The sequence below is a fragment of the Calliopsis andreniformis genome, unplaced genomic scaffold, assembly GCF_051401765.1.
Source record: "Calliopsis andreniformis isolate RMS-2024a unplaced genomic scaffold, iyCalAndr_principal scaffold0025, whole genome shotgun sequence".
NCBI classification, from domain to species: Eukaryota; Metazoa; Arthropoda; class Insecta; order Hymenoptera; family Andrenidae; genus Calliopsis; species Calliopsis andreniformis.
Genome location: NW_027480434.1, coordinates 3,327,777 through 3,339,009, shown reverse-complemented (window position 1 = coordinate 3,339,009; position 11,233 = coordinate 3,327,777).

The window sequence follows — 11,233 nt, the reverse complement described above, 5'->3', positions numbered from 1 at the left end:
AAAATACAACAGATTTTCCATCGTATAAAAGGATTAATTGCAACCAGTTTGAAAGTGATGGTCATTTCTACGTTCCGAGCAACCTAGGCATCACTCTAGGGCGTTGCTCCACCAGATCGAATAACTAGGGCCTTAGAAGTCAACGCCAGAAGCATAAAATACAATATATATACAACAGTTTTTCCATCGTATAAAAGGAATAATTGCAACCAGTATGAAAGTTATGGTCATTTCTACTTTCCGGGCAACCTAGGCTTCACTGTAGGGTGTTGCTCCACCAGATCGAATAGGTAGGGCCATAGAAGTCTACGCCCGAAGCATAAAATACAATAAATATACAAGAGTTTTTCCATCGTATATCAGGAATAATTGCAACCAGTGTGAAAGTGATGGTCATTTCTACGTTCCAGGCAACGTAGGCTTCACTCTAGGGCGTTGTTCCAACAGATCGAATAGTTAGTGCCTAAGAAGGCACCGCCAGAAGCATAGAATACAATATAAATAAAACAGTTTTTCCATGGTATAAAACGAATAATAGCAATGAGTGTGAAAGTTATGGTCATTTCTATGTTCCGGGCAACCTAGGCTTCACCCTGGGGCGTCGCTCCAACAGATTGAATAGTTAGGGCCTTAGAAGTCAACGCCCGACACATAGAATGCAATAAAAATGCAACAGTTTTTCCATCGTATAAAAGGATTAATTGCAACCAGTTTGAAAGTGATGGTCATTTCTACGTTCCGGGCAACCTAGGCTTCACCCTAGGGCGTTGTTCCACCAGATGGAATAGTCAGGGCATAAGAAGTCAACGCCAGAAGCATAAAATACAATAAATATACAAGAGTTTTTCCATCGTATATCAGGAATAATTGCAACCAGTGTGAAAGTGATGGTCATTTCTACGTTCCAGGCAACGTAGGCTTCACTCTAGGGCGTTGTTCCAACAGATCGAATAGTTAGTGCCTAAGAAGGCACCGCCAGAAGCATAGAATACAATATAAATAAAACAGTTTTTCCATGGTATAAAACGAATAATAGCAATGAGTGTGAAAGTTATGGTCATTTCTAAGTTCCGGGCAACCTAGGCTTCACCCTAGGGCGTCGCTCCAACAGATTGAATAGTTAGGGCCTTAGAAGTCAACGCCCGACACATAGAATGCAATAAAAATGCAACAGTTTTTCCATCGTATAAAAGTATTAATTGCAACCAGTATGAAAGTGATGGTCATTTCTACGTTCCGGGCAACCTAGGGTTCACCCTAGGGCGTTGTTCCACCAGATGGAATAGTTAGGGCATAAGAAGTCAACGCCAGAAGCATCAAATACGGTATAAATGCAACAGCTTTTCCATCGTATAAAACGTATAATAGCAACCAGTGTGAAAGTTATGGGCATTTCTACGTTCCGGGCAACCTAGGCCTCACTCTACGGCGTTGTGCCACCTGATCGAATAGTTAGGGCCTAAGAAGTCAACGCCAGAAGCATAAGATACAATATAAATATAACAGTTTTTCCATCGTATAGAACGAATAATAGCAACCAGTGTGAAAGTTATGGTCACTTCTACGTTCAGCGCAACCTAGGCTTCACTCTAGGGCGTTGCTCCACTAGATCAAACAGTTAGGGCCTTAGAAGTCAACGACCGAAGCACAAAATACAAAATAAATAGAACAGTTTTTCCATTGTATAAAACGAATAATAGCAACCAGTGTGAAAGTTATGGGCATTTCTACGTTCCGGGCAACCTAGGCTTCACTCTACGGCGTTGTTCCACCAGATCGAATAGTTAGGGCCTAAGAAGTCAGCGCCAGAAGCATAAAATACAATATAAATATAACAGTTTTTCCATCGTATAAAACGAATAATAGCAACCAGTGTGAAAGTTATGGTCATTCCTACGTTCCGGGCAACCTAGGCTTCACCCTAGGGCGTTGCTCCAACAGATCGAGTAGTTAGTGCCTTAGAAGTCAACGGCCGAAGCATAAAATACAAAATAAATAGAACTGTTTTTCCATCGTATAAAACGAATAATTGCTGCCGGTGTGAAAGTTATTTCCATTTCTACGTTCCGGGCAACCTAGGCATCACCCTAGGGCGTTGTTCCACCAGATGGAATAGTTAGGGCCTACGAAGTCAACGCCAGAAGCATAAAATACGATATAAGTACAACGGTTTTTCCACCTTATAAAATGTATATTTGCAACCATTTTGAAAGTGATGGTCACTTCTACGTTCCGGGCAACCTAGGCTTCACTCTAGGGCGTTGCTCCACCACATCGAATAGCTACGGCCTTAGAAGCCAACGCCAGAAGCATAAAATACAATAAATATACAAGAGTTTTTCCATCGTAAATCAGGAATAATTGCAACCAGTGTGAAGGTGATGGTAATTTCTACGTTCTGGGCAACCTAGGCGTCACCCTAGGGCGTCGCTCCAAAAGATTGAATAGTTAGGGCCTTAGAAGTCAACGTCCGAGGCATAAAATGCAAAAAAATGCAACAGTTTTTCCATCGTATAAAAGGATTAATTGCAACCAATTTGAAAGTGATGGTCATTTCTACGTTCCGGGCAACCTAGGCTTCACCCTAGGGCGTTGTTCCGCCAGATGGAGTAGTTAGGGCATAAGAAGTCAACGCCCGACGCATAAAATGCAATAAAAATGCAACAGTTTTTCCATCGTATAAAAGTATTAATTGCAACCAGTATGAAAGTGATGGTCATTTCTACGTTCCGGGCAACCTAGGCTTCACCGTAGGGCGTTGTTCCACCAGATGGAATAGTTAGGGCATAAGAAGTCAACGCCAGAAGCATCAAATACGGTATAAATACAACAGCTTTTCCATCGTATAAAACGTATAATAGCAACCAGTGTGAAAGTTATGGGCATTTCTACGTTCCGCGCAACCTAGGCCTCACTCTACGGCGTTGTGCCACCTGATCGAATAGTTAGGGCCTAAGAAGTCAACGCCAGAAGCATAAGATACAATATAAATATAACAGTTTTTCCATCGTATAGAACGAATAATAGCAACCAGTGTGAAAGTTATGGTCACTTCTACGTTCAGCGCAACCTAGGCTTCACTCTAGGGCGTTGCTCCACTAGATCAAACAGTTAGGGCCTTAGAAGTCAACGACCGAAGCACAAAATACAAAATAAATAGAACAGTTTTTCCATTGTATAAAACGAATAATAGCAACCAGTGTGAAAGTTATGGTCATTTCTACGTTCGGGCAACCTGGGCTTCACTCTAGGGCGTTGCTCCACCAGATCAAACAGCTAGGGCCTTAGAAGTCAACGCCCGAAGCATAAAATACAATATAAATATAACAGTTTTTCCATCGTATAGAACGAATATTCGCAACCAGTGTGAAAGTTAACGTCATTTCTACTTTCCGGGCAACCTAGGCTTCACGCTGGGGCGTTGCTCCAACAGATTGAATAGTTAGGGCCTTAGAAGTCAACGCCCGATGCATAAAATACAAAATAAGTAGAACAGTTTTTCCATCGTATAAAACGAATAATTGCTACCGGTGTGAAAGTTGTGGTCACTTCTACGTTCCGGGCAACCTAGGCTTTACCATAGGGCGTTGTTCTACCAGATGGAATAGTTAGGGCATAAGAAGTCAACGCCAGAAGCATAAAATACAATATAAATATAACAGTTTTTCCATCGTATAGAACGAATAATCGCAACCAGTGTGAAAGTTAACGTCATTTCTACTTTCCGGGCAACCTAGGCTTCACCCTAGGGCGTTGCTCCAACAGATTGAATAGTTAGGGCCTAAGAAGTGAACGCCAGCAGCATAAAATACAATATAAATACAACAGTTCTTCCATCATATAAAACGAATAATTGCAACCAGTATGAAAGTTATGGTAATTTCTACGTTCCGGGCAAACCAGGCTTCACTCTATGGCGTTCTTCCACCACATCGATTAGCTACGGCCACAGAAGTCAACGCCAGAAGCATAAAATGCAATATAAACACAACAGTTTTTCCATCGTATAAAAGGATTAATTGCAACCAGTTTGAAAGTGATGGCCATTTCTACGTTCTGGGCAACCTAGGCTTCACTCTAGGGCGTTGCTCCACCAGATCGAATAACTAGGGCCTTAGAAGTCAACGCCAGAAGCATAAAATACAATATAAATACAACAGTTTTTCCGTCGGATAAAACGAATAATTGCAACCAGTATGAAAGCTATGGTCATTTCTACTTTCCGGGCAACCTAGGCTTCACCCTAGGGCGTTGCTTCAACAGATTGAATATTTAGGGCGTTAGAAGTCAACGCCCGAAGCATAAAATACAAAATAAATAGAACAGATTTTCCATCGTATAAAACGAATAATTGCTACCGGTGCGAAAGTTATGGTCACTTCTACGTTCCGGGCAACCTAGGCTTTACCATAGGGCGTTCTTCCACCAGATGGAATAGTTAGGGCATAAGAAGTCAACGCCAGAAGCATAAAATACAGTATAAATACAACAGTGTTTCAATCGTATAAAACGAGTAATTGCAACCAGTACGAAAGTTAACGTCATTTCTACGTTGCGGACAAGCTAGGCTTCACCCTAGGGCGTTGCTCCAACAGATCGAATAGTTAGTGCCTTAGAAGTCAACGCCAGAAGCATAAAATACAATATAAACACAACAGTTTTTCCATCGTATAAAACGAATAATTGCTACCAGTATGGAAGTGATGGTCATTTCTACGTTCCGGGCAACCTAGGCCTCACTCGACGGCGTTGTTCCACCAGGTTGAATAGTTAGGGCCTAAGAAATCAACGCCAGAAGCATAAAATACAATATAAATATAACAGTTTTTCCATTGTATAAAACGAATAATTTCAACCAGTGTGAATGTTATGGTCATTTCTACATTCCGAGCAACCTAGGCTACACTCTAGGGCGTTGATCCACCAGATAGAATAGTTAGGGCCTTAGAAGTCAACGCCAGAAGCATAAAATTCAATAAAGATGCAACAGTTTTTCAATCGTATAGCAGGAATAATTGCAAACAGTGTGAAAGTACTGGTCATTCCTACGTTCCGGGTAACCTAGGCTTCACTCTAGGGCGTTGTTCCACCAGATCGAACAGTTAGGTCCTAAGAAGGCAACTCCAGAAGCATAAAATACAATATAAATATAACAGTTTTTCCATCGTATAAAACGAATAATAGCAACCAGTGTGAAAGTTATGGTCATTTCTACGTTCCGGGCAACCTAGACTGACGTCGCTGCTCTGGAAGCCGGCGGTCGCGCCGAAGTCGACGACACCGAGGCCGGCGACTCCGAAGACCACATCCCGAGACACCCCTGCTGGGGAAGGAACGCAGGGCAGGAGGCCCTCCAAGCAACCGGAACCGAGGGTGCGGGAGGAAAGACGGCGCCGCACTCCCGCGTCGCCGAGGGAAAAATCAAAACACCAGGCCTCTGGTAGCGGCCGCCCCCGGCAACCACCAGGACCCACGGGGCCGACTTTGGAGGAGCTGACGCGCGCAGCAGTCGGCATCGCGGTGGAAACTTCGATGCGGCTGCTGCAGCAGCAGCAGCAGCTCCAACAGCAGCTGAGCACGGCTCCACCTGCTAATAAGTAAGTTCAATTGAATTCATATTTTGATTGAATTTACGACAACGCTGCGAGTGAGTTCACTTCAATTGAACTTCACTTGCAGCACCTCTCTCTCTCATTCGCGAAGAAAGTATTAGTCTTTCGAGTCTCGCGTTCCGATGTGCATACGACAGAGCATTACCGATTCTCCGTTGCACGGACCGTGCAAGGGGGGCGGTATGTTTAAAAAGCGGTTATATAACGGGCATTTGGCTCGTCCGCGAGATTCGTAATTTGTTGGTATACGTGACCGACCGAAGGTGGCCTTCGGTCGGAGCATACGTTGTCCTAGCAGCAAAACACGATCAGCTGTCGTATGACTTGTTTTTGTCGTCAAAATTAAAGTTCAAACAAAGTAAGCGTTGTCGAGCAACGGTTTTGAACTCCAGGCTCGATGTCGAGTGGGGACATCGGAGCCTGAAGGAGAGAGAGAGTACATCGTACTACATTAGCACGAGACAAAAGATAATTTGTGAGCGCCGCGTAGTGATAAAATTTGGCACGTCTTCCGCTTCGCGGAGACACGCGCGGCTCTCGCCCCAGTCGTCTTACGACAATCAAGCTTGACGCAGTCAGTGCGACCGTTCGTCAAGCGCATCTCAGCACGCCAGTTTCCAGATTTCAAGTAGTTTGGTTACCAGACACTTGAAATCTCACTAGCTCTAAAAAGCTGAACCTCTGTCGCCGACAGGCTAGGAAACTCTGCTCGATTCGTACGTATACTACGTACGAAAGAGCACCTGGTTTGTTTTAGGAGACAATTGATCGAGATTTGCACTCTTGGAATCGGGGCCTGCCCTGATTCTCTGAGTCTCGTTTCGTCTCGGAGCAACAAAGGCCGCTGCCTGTTGGATCCCTGAGAGACGGGTTACAACAGAGAGAGATAACGTACGTGCCTATCACCTCTGCGTTACTCGTGCTCTGCCACCCCGTTTAGTAGCAACCCCCGTGTGACGAATAGAAGCACACGGTAAGGTGAACGGAGTCGCCGAGCCTCTGGCCGTCCTCAGCCTCCAGGACCAGCAATTCGCTGGTTATAGCGTGTCCCTCCGCTCACGAATCCCTAAATTACTTGGATTCGTACGGAACGAACCTTTCCAAAAGGTGCAAGGCGAAGAGAAGAGGTCCCTCCTCCTCTCAAGCCACTCGTTCATCGACTTCTTCTTCGCGCCAGAAGACGAGTCGACAATACAGTCCACTGCATTACCTTTGCGTTACAGGCAAGGTTTTGCTATCCCCTCCAAATAGGCTCGCGAGCGCAGCCTGGAGTTGGGAATCTTTGGTATAGCCAGATTTACACTCTTGCTTACCGCCGCGGTTCCGCCGCTATCTCTCTTTTTCAGACGCCAACGTCGCTAAGGGGAGCCGGCGTCACCACCAGCCAAGGCCCTCCGAACCGCCGCCGTCCATTCGAGCCGACGAGGACCGGAGCCAGCGCCCAGCCCCCTACACAAAAGCTAAATAAACGTCGTTTCCAAGCCCTTTTCAGGGCCGACAAAATATAAAACTCGTGTCTTCGTTTTCTTTCGTATCCCCTCAATCTCACTTCATCCGGACCTCCGTTGGATCCCTTATTTTAAGCGATTCCAACACTTCTACTTTCCGGGCAACCTAGGCTTCACCCTAGGGCGTTGCTCCAACAGATTGAATTGTTAGGGCCTTAGAAGTCAACGCCCGATGCATAAAATACAAAATAAATGGAACAGTTTTTCCATCGTGTAAAACGAATAATTGCTACTGGTGTGAAAATTATGGTCATTTCTACGTTCCGGTCAACCTAGGCTTCACCATAGGGCGTTACTCCACCAGATCGAATAGTTAGGGCCTACGAAGTGAACGCCAGAAGCATAAAATACAATATAAATAGAACAGTTTTTCCATTGTATAAAACGAATAATTGCTACCAGTGTAAAAGTTATGGTCATTTCTACGTTCCGGGCAACCTAGGCTTCACCCTAGGGCGTTGTTCCACCAGATCGAAAGTTAGGGTCTAAGAAGTGAACGCCAGAAGCATACAATACAATATAAATACAACAGTTTTTCCATCATATAAAACGAGTAATTGCAACCAGTATGAAAGTTGTGGTCATTTCTACTTTCCGGGCAACCTAGGCTACACGCTAGGGCGTTGCTCCAACAGATTGAATAGTTAGGGCCTTAGAAGTCAACGCCAGAAGCATAACTTACGATACAAAATACAACAGCTTTTCCATCGTATAAAACGAATAATTGGGACCAGTGTGAAAGTTAAAGTCATTTCAACGTTCCGAGCAACCTAGGTTTCACTATAGGGCGTTGCTCCACCAGATCGAATAGCTAGGGACTTGGAATTCAACGCCTGAAGAATAAAACACAATATAAGTACAACCGTTTTTCCATTGTATAAAATGAATAATTGCAAACATTGTGAAATTAATGGTCATTTCTACGTTCCGGGCAACCTAGGCATCACTGTAGGGCGTTGCTCCACCACAGTTAATAGCTACGGCCTTAGAAGTCAACGCCAGAAGCATAAAATACAATATCAATACAACAGCTTTTCCACCGTATAAAATGAATAATTGCAATCAGTGTGAAAGTACTGGTCATTTCTACGTTCCGGGTAACCTAGGCTTCACTCGAGGGCGTTGTTCCACCAGATCGAACAGTTAGGGCCTAAGATGGCAACGCCAGAAGCATAAAATACAATATAAATATAACAGTTTTTCCATCGTATAAAACGAATAATAGCAACCAGCGTGAAAGTTATGGTCATTTCTACGTTCCGGGCAACGTAGGCTTCACCCCAGGGCGTTGTTCCACCAGATCGAATAGTTAGGGCCTAAGAAGTGAACGCCAGCAGCATAAAATACAATATAAATACAACAGTTCTTCCATCATATAAAACGAATAATTGCAACCAGTTTGAAAGTTATGGTCATTACTACGTTCCGGGCAACCTAGGCTTCACTCTATGGCGTTCTTCCACCACATCGAATAGCTACGGCCTCAGAAGTCAACGCGTGAAGCATAAAATACAACAAAAATACAACAGTCTTTCCACACTATAACAGGAATAATTGCAACCCGTGTGAAAGTGATGGTCATTTGTACGTTCCAGGCAACCTAGGCTTCACTCTGGGGCGTTGTTCCACCAGATCGAATTATCAGGGCCTAAGAAGTCAACGCCAGAAGCATAAGATACAATATAAATATAACAGATTTTCCATGATATAGCACGAATAATAGCAACCAGTGTGAAAGTTATGGTCATTTCTACGTTCCGGGCAACCTAGGCTTCACTCTAGGGCGTTGCTCCACCAGATCAAACAGTTAGGGCCTTAGAAGTCAACGCCCGAAGCATAAAATACAAAATAAATAGAACAGTTTTTCCATTGTATAAAACGAATAATTGCTACCAGTGTAAAAGTTATGGTCATTTCTACGATCCGGGCAACCTAGGCTTCACTCTAGGGCATTGCTCCACCATATCGAATAGCTAGGGACTTAGAATTAAACGCCAGAAGCATAAAATACAGTAAAAATACAACAGTTTTTCCATTGTATAACAGGAATAATTGCAACCAGTGTGAAAGTAATGGTTATTTCTACGTTCCGGGCAACCTAGGCTTCACCCTAGGGCGTTGCTCCAACAGATTGAATAGTTAGGACCTTAGAAGTCAATGCCCGAAGCATAACATACGATACAAAATACAACAGCTTTTCCATCGTATAAAACGAATAATTGGGACCAGTGTGAAGGTTAAAGTCATTTCAACGTTCCGAGCAACCTAGGTTTAACTCTAGGGGGTTGCTCCACCAGATCGAATAGCTAGGGACTTGGAATTCAACGCCAGAAGAATAAAACACAATATAAGTACAACCGTTTTTCCATTGTATAAAATGAATAATTGCAAACATTGTGAACTTAGTGGTCATTTCTACGTTCCGGGCAACCTAGGCATCACTGTAGGGCGTTGCTCCACCACAGTTTATAGTTACGGCCTTAGAAGTCAACGCTAGAAGCATAAAATACAATATCAATAAAACAGCTTTTCCACCGTATAAAATGAATAGTTGCAAACAGTGTGAAAGTACTGGTGATTTCTACGTTCCGGTTAACCTAGGCTTCACTGTAGGGCGTTGTTCCACCAGATCGAACAGTTAGGGCCTAAGATGGCAACGCCAGAAGCATAAAATACAATATAAATATAACAGTTTTTCCATCGTATAAAACGAATAATAGCAACCAGCGTGAAAGTTATGGTCATATCTACGTTCCGGGCAACCTAGGCTTCACCCCAGGGCGTTGTTCCACCAGATCGAATAGTTATGGCCTAAGAAGTGAACGCCAGCAGCATAAAATACAATATAAATACAACAGTTCTTCCATCATATAAAACGAATAATTGCAACCAGTTTGAAAGTTATGGTCATTACTACGTTCCGGGCAACCTAGGCTTCACTCTATGGCGTTCTTCCACCACATCGAATAGCTACGGCCTCAGAAGTCAACGCGTGAAGCATAAAATACAACAAAAATACAACAGTCTTTCCACCCTATAACAGGAATAATTGCAACCCGTGTGAAAGTGATGGTCATTTGTACGTTCCAGGCAACCTAGGCTTCACTCTGGGGCGTTGTTCCACCAGATCGAATTATCAGGGCCTAAGAAGTCAACGCCAGAAGCATAAGATACAATATAAATATAACAGATTTTCCATGATATAGCACGAATAATAGCAACCAGTGTGAAAGTTATGGTCATTTCTACGTTCCGGGCAACCTAGGCTTCACTCTAGGGCGTTGCTCCACCAGATCAAACAGTTAGGGCCTTAGAAGTCAACGCCCGAAGCATAAAATACAAAATAAATAGAACAGTTTTTCCATTGTATAAAACGAATAATTGCTACCAGTGTAAAAGTTATGGTCATTTCTACGATCCGGGCAACCTAGGCTTCACTCTAGGGCATTGCTCCACCATATCGAATAGCCAGGGACTTAGAATTAAACGCCAGAAGCATAAAATACAGTAAAAATACAACAGTTTTTCCATTGTATAACAGGAATAATTGCAACCAGTGTGAAAGTAATGGTTATTTCTACGTTCCGGGCAACCTAGGCTTCACCCTAGGGCGTTGCTCCAACAGATTGAATAGTTAGGACCTTAGAAGTCAATGCCCGAAGCATAACATACGATACAAAATACAACAGCTTTTCCATCGTATAAAACGAATAATTGGGACCAGTGTGAAGGTTAAAGTCATTTCAACGTTCCGAGCAACCTAGGTTTAACTCTAGGGGGTTGCTCCACCAGATCGAATAGCTAGGGACTTGGAATTCAACGCCAGAAGAATAAAACACAATATAAGTACAACCGTTTTTCCATTGTATAAAATGAATAATTGCAAACATTGTGAACTTAGTGGTCATTTCTACGTTCCGGGCAACCTAGGCATCACTGTAGGGCGTTGCTCCACCACAGTTTATAGTTACGGCCTTAGAAGTCAACGCTAGAAGCATAAAATACAATATCAATAAAACAGCTTTTCCACCGTATAAAATGAATAGTTGCAAACAGTGTGAAAGTACTGGTGATTTCTACGTTCCGGTTAACCTAGGCTTCACTGTAGGGCGT